This window comes from Mustela putorius, unplaced genomic scaffold, assembly GCF_011764305.1.
Source record: "Mustela putorius furo isolate JIRA1106 unplaced genomic scaffold, ASM1176430v1.1 tig00003998_pilon_pilon_pilon, whole genome shotgun sequence".
In the NCBI taxonomy this organism is placed as follows: Eukaryota; Metazoa; Chordata; class Mammalia; order Carnivora; family Mustelidae; genus Mustela; species Mustela putorius.
Window position 1 is genome coordinate 4,171 of NW_025422136.1, and position 8,585 is coordinate 12,755.

The 8,585-nt window shown below is 40.7% G+C and overlaps 1 pseudogene; it reads left to right on the forward strand.

Moving 5' to 3' along the window:
- The first annotated feature begins 3,245 nt into the window (after positions 1–3,245).
- LOC123389695 lies at positions 3,246–4,213 on the forward strand (annotated as a pseudogene).
- The last annotated feature ends 4,372 nt before the right edge of the window (positions 4,214–8,585 follow it).

The window sequence follows — 8,585 nt, forward strand, 5'->3', positions numbered from 1 at the left end:
CCTTGGCGGAAAATCAGGTATAGTCCCACTCCCCATGGCTAGGACGGCTTTTATCCTGTTTCTGGGATTATTGTAAGGCCGCTCATGGCCATGGCCATCCTGGCAGTAAGTATGCAGATTTTTCCCCCACAATCTTCCCTGCCTGGAGATGTTCCCTGGTAGTCCCAGTTGTAGAGAATGCCGATAGAGCCCTTGTTAAACCTTTGTTTGAACGCAGCGGCAGGATCGTCTCATGGTTGTTGGGTGGTGTGGTGGGGAGCGCTGCATTTTTGGATCCCCCTATGGCACGGCCCCCGGCCACCGCTGTCCATAATTTACTCTGCTCTTGAGCAATTGACATGGTCGGCTGAAATTTCTTCTCATCATTCTGTAGGTTGTTGTAACCCAGGGAAGTCTTTTTGGGTGGAGTCCTTGGCACCGATTGGGCCCACGCCGGAGAACGAGACTCCCGGATTTCATCCATAAATTAACTTTTTCACCAAAACTTCGACAGATCTGGGATAATCTGATAGAGTGTCTGGGGGGGAAATGCATGGTCTTCGGTATCACTGGGACAAATTGAACAATACCACCAATATTGAGGATGTGTAGATTGCTCAAAAGTCTTATTTGGACCTTTTGGTAGTATATGGACATAGGCATGGTGGAGGGGTAAGGTATGTGAGAATTACCTCCTCCCAAGCAGGAAAACCATTCTTTCTAGTCCTGGATCAATAGTAAGCTATTTGAAGTCTGTTGCCTCTTTGAAGATTACAGGGGTGAGTCATAGGGCAAAATTTATGGAGAATTCTCATCTGGTGGGGGGGGGGGGGGGCCCCCATGGATTCTTCTGGTTCCAAGGAACCCCTTACCTTACTTAACCTTCTTCCATGAGGGGAAGTAAAGCGCCGAGCCTTACTGAGTCAGACTTTTTCCTTGAGGCACAAGTGTTATAGAGGGGACACTGCTAGGTCCTGAGCGGCAATTAGAGGTAAATTATTTTGCTTCAACTGTTCTGAAGATAACAGTCATGTGCAACAATGTGGGCTGAGGCTTAACGATGGGCAGCTTTGAGAATAATTTTTTTTTGTGAGCAGAGGATAACGTGGTCCCCAGAGGAAAGAAAAACCTTTCTTGACACCATTCCAAGCCTTCCTCCCCCACCACCAACCACACCTAGCAGTATTCCATGGGAGGGTTGATGCGGAGCAACAGTGTGTGGTTAGGATGGAAGAGGGGAACAGAGGATAATGGTATTTGGACTAATGTGTCTTTGGGTCGACTACTACCTAATAGCCACCAATGTGGATGAATATATCATCCTTGTAACATCAAAATACATTTTTTATCTGAATCTCGGAAGTTTCTGATTGCTCATAAAGCAGATTCCTCCAAATGCATTATTTATTGTTAATTCAATGAAAAGTAATATTACTATTTTCAGCTCTTGACAAAGGACTTTCATGTATTATATCTCATTGGTTTTCCACAATGATCCGGTGGGGATGGGTTTTAGTAGAATTCATTACCACATGTTGAGGAGGCTAAGGGCTTGGAAATGGGTAGATGACTTCCTTTAAGTCACAGAGGGTGAAATATGGCAGAAATAGTACCTCAAAATCCAATCTTGAATGTTCTGGATCCCGAGTTTATTCCCCCTTGATACCAGAGTATAGGTCAGCTCTAATTTCCCATCTTCCCGTTCTCATTGTCTTCTGATGAAAAGGTTACGCGGTTCTCCTTAGTGGTGGTGGTGTGAAGTATAACGCAATAGTCATGTTAGTTTCTCTTGGAGAGAAAAAGCAAAACATTCTTGGCCATTTTTAAAGCTGTGCTCGTTATTCTTGCTTTGATTATGTCTCCTGGCTGACTTCTGCTCCTTTCCCTCATGCTTCAAGACCACTTATTTCTGTTATTGGAATTGTGAGATCAACCTAGCTGCATCTTTTCTGCCAGGAATTGCAAAATCACTTATCTGTATGCCCTAGGTCTCTTCTGTATCCCTGTGTTTTTCTTTCATGTGAAAGAACTGTTGCACTGGAGGGTATTGAGGAGTTGTTGGAGAGACCTATACTCTCTAAACTGTTCCTTATCTGCCCTGCTATTTGATCCCTCTACTGTCTCAATGCTTGGCCACTCAGATCTGGATGTTCTTCCTTGGCCCTGCAGCAGTCACTGCTAACACACAGAGAGGGTGAGGGACTTCCTAGATTCAGGAACTGGGGATTGGTTTGCTGCTGATGTCTGATTCTGTCACTAAATGGATCTTTGACTCTCAGCTATTTACTTCATTTTAGAACCTCAGTTTTCTAACCTACAATAAAGAATGGTATTAGGCACAGGATGTATTGCAGATCTGAATAATTTTGTTACACTTTTGTGATTATATATGAGAATATGGAACGGGGAGAATGTTCTGCCAGTTTTTCGTCTGTTCTCATTTGGCATGGTCTTAGAATTCTTTTGGCTTTTCACATGACAGTTACTACACCAAGAAGCTTCTGTTGTTTTTTTTTTTTTTTTTTTTTTTTTTTACAGGTGACCACAAATCTGAACTTTGTGTCTACACTATGTACACACTACCTTTGAAGGAGGAGGGAGACTCCAGGAGTGAGGATACTGGGGGAGAGAAACAAGATATGCATTGTGAAATGGCTAGAGAGAATATACTGCAGAGAAAGAACTTAATCAGTTTTGGAGTCATCAGGAACCATTTTTTTCTGTTAATGGCAGTCAAGTGAAGGTTTTGGAGGAGTGTGATGTCTCCAAACTAAGGGATTTCCATATGTCAGGATTTTGGCAGTTTCAGATAAAAGGTTAGTGATATAAGACTAAAGGACCAAGTGAGGTCAGTGCTGATTAATCCAGTCCAGAAATTCAGAACTTGGGAATGTGAGCATGATGGGAAGGATTTTTTATTTAATCTTAGTTTCTGGGCATCTACTTAAATCTGGCTATGTCAGTTGTTCCAGGTCATAGATATATTGGGATATTCAATTCTGGAACCTGGTTGGGTTCTGAACTTCTTTACAAATGCACTCCCATGGGACCACCAAGTTGACTTGCCTCATCTGTGTTTGAAGATCTTGCAGAAATATTAACTAAACTGAAAATTATTTTTGAGTGTTTACTGAGGACCTATGGGGGTAGAGTGATGGTGACAGTATTGCCAGTGGGACCATATATCTGGAGCTAGCAATCACTGAATTTAAACTTGCCTCCTTTCTTTGCAGAAGCCCTTCACTCTTCTAAGTGAGATGATCACCATGATTCTTTCCAATAATTCTCATCACTTCCCACATACTTTCTTCTTGGCTGGCACCCCCCCCCCCAGGACTGACTGCTGCCCACATTTGGATCTCAGTTCCCTTTTGCTTCATGTTCTTCACTGGCAGTGACTGGGAATTTTGTCCTGCTTTTTCTTATCCGGACCGAGCGCAGCCTTCACCAAGCCCATGTTTTTCTTTCTTGCCATGCTTTCCTTTGTTGACCTGGTTCTCTCCCTCTCCCACTCTGCCCAAGATGCGGGCCATCTGCTGGTTTGGTGCTACAGCTATCAGCTCCCACTCCTGTCTTTTTCAGATGTTTTCATCCATGAATTCTCTCTGCTATGGAGTCAGGAGTGCTGGTGGCCATGCGTGACCGTTTTGTGGCCATCTGTAACCCACTACCATTATGCAAACCATCTTACCCCAGTTGTTGTGCTAAGATTGGAGGCCTGGTGATGCTGCGAGGGTGGTGGGATTGACCATCTCCATTTTCCAAGCTTGGCCGTCGGCTGCTCCCTACTGTGGCTCTCACACAATTTGCCTATACCTATTGTGAGCATATGGCAGTAGTAAAGTTGGCCTGTGGGGCCACCACTGTGGATAACCTCTATGCCTTTGCTGTAGCAATCTTCCTTGGTGTGGGGGATGTGGCCTTTATTGCTTACTCCTATGGGAAGATCGTGAGGACTGTGATTCATTTTCCTTCACCTGAGGCACGTGCTAAAGCCGGCAGCACATGTACAGCTCATGTCTGTGTCATCCTCTTTTTCTATGGCCCAGGCTTTCTTTCTGTGGTCATGCAGCGCTTTGGGCCACCCACAGCCTCTGCCGCTAAGGTCATCCTTGCCAATCTCTACTTGCTCTTTCCCCCTGCACTAGACCCCATTGTCTATGGAGTCAAGACCAAACAGATCCGGGAGCTACTGTTTAAAATGCTAAGGCCCAAACAGATTGACCCCACATGAAATATTAGTTCTCATCAGCTGGATCTCAGGGCAATGGTGGTCCTACCCTGTGGGGTGGGAGCCCCACAGCCCAGGTCATTTACCTAATAGGGCCAGTCAAAAGACAAGCAAGTAAGGTTTTTCTTGAGTGTTTGGAAGTTGGGAAATCTCTTCTGAGGTCATATATAGTGTTTAGAGATTGGGATGGAAAACAAAAGTACTGGGTGGGGTATCTCAAGCAAGTAATTTTTTGAATATGTCTTTTCTAAGAGTTTATGACTTGTGTTGACAAGATGAATGTATCACGGAATTGAGAAAACAATGGGGACTTCTATGGACCTGGAAAAAGTGACTTGGAAGATCAGGGAGAGATGAACTGGGGTCCCTATTTATACATATGAGAACATGGGGCCACTTCCTACCATCCTGACACTGACACCATAGGCAGTCTGTGGGAGCCAATAGGCCTTCTCAATTAGTAAAAACTCTGGCATCATAGAAATAAGTGGGTGGCAAACTATTGGGAAATTCTTTAGAGTTTCAGGTTCATGAGAGAAACTCCTTTAAAATATTCATGTTCCATCTGATTCTAGAAGTGGATTTAGTTCATGTGCTTTCATCTTGTTTTTGAGATGGATGACCTTCTTGACTCTATTATGTATTTTTAACTTCTGAGTGTAATGATAATTTTCTTTCATTTCTTCACCTTTAGTCTCAAGGGCAGAACCTTGAGTTGAATTTATTGATTGCAATAATTATTGTTCTAATTATTGTTTATTTTGTCTTCATTTGTAATTCTTTTGGCCATTTTTCTTCTAATTCTTACTATTGGCAATTCACTTTTAATGTTTTTCATATGTTCTTAGTATCTGCATATCCTTTTTTTGTTTGTTTTTTTGTGTGTTTTTTAAAATTTTTATTTAAAAAAAATTTAATTTTATATTTTCAGTGTTCCAAGATTCATTGTTTATGTACCAACATCCAGTGCTCCATGCAATATGTGCCCTCCTTTATACCATGCAATGTACGTAGTGTTAAGTGTTGTTATGTATTCTTAATATACATAAGTATCCTTCTCTAGTTCCTCAAGTCTATGCTTCCTCCATGCATGGTAGTCTGGGATCTTCCTAATGAGGACGCACCTCCTTGTCTTTATCCTTGCTTTTTCTTACTCATGCGCGCTCTCTCTCTCTAAAATAAAATAAATCTTCAGAAGTGACATATATATATAAAATTATTGGTTGAAGTATCTGTCCTTCATCTCTACTAAGTGGGTGAGTTGTACTGTACCCTTAGCATAGTGCCCAGTACAGATAGCACTCAATAAATGTTACTTAATAAATAAATTTTATTATTTTAGGGACTGTATCATGTTAATATGTTTTCTCTTGAGTCCACATTGACATATGAGTATTTTGGATTAAATGAATACATAAATCTCAAATTGTGATATAGACACTCAATAACTTTTTATTGAAGAAATGACATAAGTTGTCACAAAATCAGCATTGCAGTCACAATCACTATTAACACTACTGTCTTTACTGCTATCATTGTGATGAACACATCTCAACTTTCAAATGTAATTTCATTTAAAAAAATTTCAAACTGGTGGATATTATGGACACAGTGCAGATGCCCTGGAGAACGTGATTACTCTTATAATGTAATCTCACTGCTGTGTATAAACATAGAACAAGCAGAAAAATAGCATTTATCTTCTTCCTTATCTTCATTTGCTCTTCTTTTCTTCAATATTTTCTTCCTCATCCTGAGTGTTTTCTAGGCTCTCAGTGTGATGATGAAATGAACTTGAAAATATAGAAACTATGGTCAAAATGGTGATAGTGTTGTGATGGATGTTGGTTCTTAAGTCACTAAGACCAATTCTGCATGGGAGGTACAAGGCCAACACAGGGACACGGGTTGGATTAGGTTAAAGAGATGCTATGAATGACCAAGGTTTACAAGAATATGAGCCCAGGTTGTCAAGAGGGCCTCAGTAGTTGTGAGGGTTAAGGCTAAACTATGGTCCTAAGGAAAGTCTGCGTCAGTCTTTCTCCTAAGTGGCTTTTGCTCTATGCCATGCTCAATGGTCCCATGTTTCCTCTGTTAAATATAATCTTCAATATTATTAGTAAGAAGATATCACCAGCAAGCCTTATTCACAGTAGCTAAAATGTAAAAGAGAACCAATGTGTCCATCAGCTAATGAATGAATTAACAAAAATGTAGTATACACATATTAGTATTCAGCCTTCAAAGAAAAAAAATTCTTGGTACATGCTACAGCACAGAAGAACCTTAAACATTATGATAAGTGAACTAAAGCTGGACACAAAATGACATATATTCTATGATTCTTTCTTATATGAAGTATCTAAGTAGACAAATGCATGGAGACATAAAATAGCACAAGGGTTTCCAGGGCTTAGAGGATGAGATGAATAGGAATATATTATATAACAGGTACAAAGCTTCTATTTGGGATTGTGGGAAAATCTGGAAACAGATATTGGTGATAGGCTGCACAATATTGTAAATGTACCTAATGCCACTGAATTATGACTTAAAAATGGTTTAAAATGTAACAATGTTATATTAAATATTAATCTTTACCCACAATTAAAAATGACAACAACAACAAAAAACTCCAAAGAGATAGCTCTTTTCAAAGAAAAGGCAAAAAGTGGAGACCTCCCTCTTCTCCTCTCTCTATCTCTGCTTCATAGGTCGGAGTAGAAGAAAGGGCTACTGGAGATGCCACAGTAGTTCCTATAGGACTGCAGATGAAAGATTCCTTAGTATGTGGATGAATGACTTTTTACAACTGATGGGTTGTAGAGTTCTCTGTGCATGCAGTTAACTGTCTGAGCCATGCAGGTTCCCCTAGTGTAAAATCTTTTTTTTTTTAAAGATTTTTTTAAGATTTTATTTATTTAACATACAGAAAGAGATAACAAGTGGCAGAGAGGCAGCAGCAGGAGCCGGCAGAGAGAGAGGGAATCAGGCTCCCTCCTGAGCAGAGTGCCCTACATGAGGCCTTGATCTCAGGACCCTGAGATCATGACCTGAGCTCAAGGCAGAGGCTTAACCCACTGAACCTCCCAGGTTCCCCTCTAGTTGCAAAATCTTGATGATATGAGCATCTCCTACTTGTTCAGCTATTACTCCATGGTGAGCCTTTGAGGAAAAAAAAAAACTTCAACACATAGGCTTAATTGTTTAATTTCTGACAAAATGTATATGAAATTGTACGCTAGCCAGTTTTTTTGTTTCTGACAAAAAATGTTATACCTCCTACTAAGTGGGGATCATTTCATTGTCTCACACTTCTCATACCTCTTGTTTGATAGTGAGTTCACTGTTCTTGTTCCCTGAAGCAATTTTCAGGGTTTTTTTTTCCCCCTGGAACACAGACCAAGCAAACAAGCTTGGACTGGTGCTTTGCTGTTCATGTCATTCATGCAAATCATGTCTATATTTACTCCTAATTTGTGTGTATCTCTCGTCTCTTTGCTTGGCGCTGTCTGCTTTTCTTCATGAAATGATGACTAAGTGCATATATTCTCTATTTTTGTTCCCTCCCCCATTACTCTGGTGCAGGCACTACAGGATTTTATGCTTATGGACCCTTGAACACTCTGGGTTTTCATAGTCTTGATTTATTTCTTCCAATATCCTTACCGTCATTACCCATTCCCATGACATATCCTCAAAACCTCAAACCTCCTGGAGATTCACTGTATTTGTCCCTAACACTCTCTCCCAGCCTCTGTGCTTCACCTCTCATGCATACTCCTAGCATATTTGATAATGAGATTGCTGTTAATGTCTCTTTCTTTTTTGCTTAAAATCTTCATGATTTCCACTTTTCACAGTCCCAACCTATGAGTTCCCCTGCTTATATATCAGGTTCCACATCTTCTCGTATGGCTTCTGATTATACCCTAGGCTCAGTTTCCCTGAGTACTACATCCCCACATGTTCATGATTCTTTCCAAGCCGTTGGCAATACCAATCTCCATTCCCTCTTACCTAAGGTTTTTTTCTGTATCCTCAGCCTCCCTCCACAACCTACAAGCCTCCACCTGTTCACTTAAATAACCCATTATTCCTGGTCACTATTTGAAGTAGGAGGGCTGTCCATGCGATCCCCAGAATTGAGGAAATTCTTTTATTACATGATTGACCTCCTGAAGTTTTACTTTATAATACTTATAACTGTTATTAGGTTTCTTTGATCACAGACATAATATATACCATCCAGTGAGCCCCGTGATGGTAGGGATTAATTTATCATATGCTTGTTTTGTATCCATCTAGTAGAGTAGTACAGATGTGGCAGATATTTAATGCCTACTGAATGCATGCATGAATGAATGAATAAATG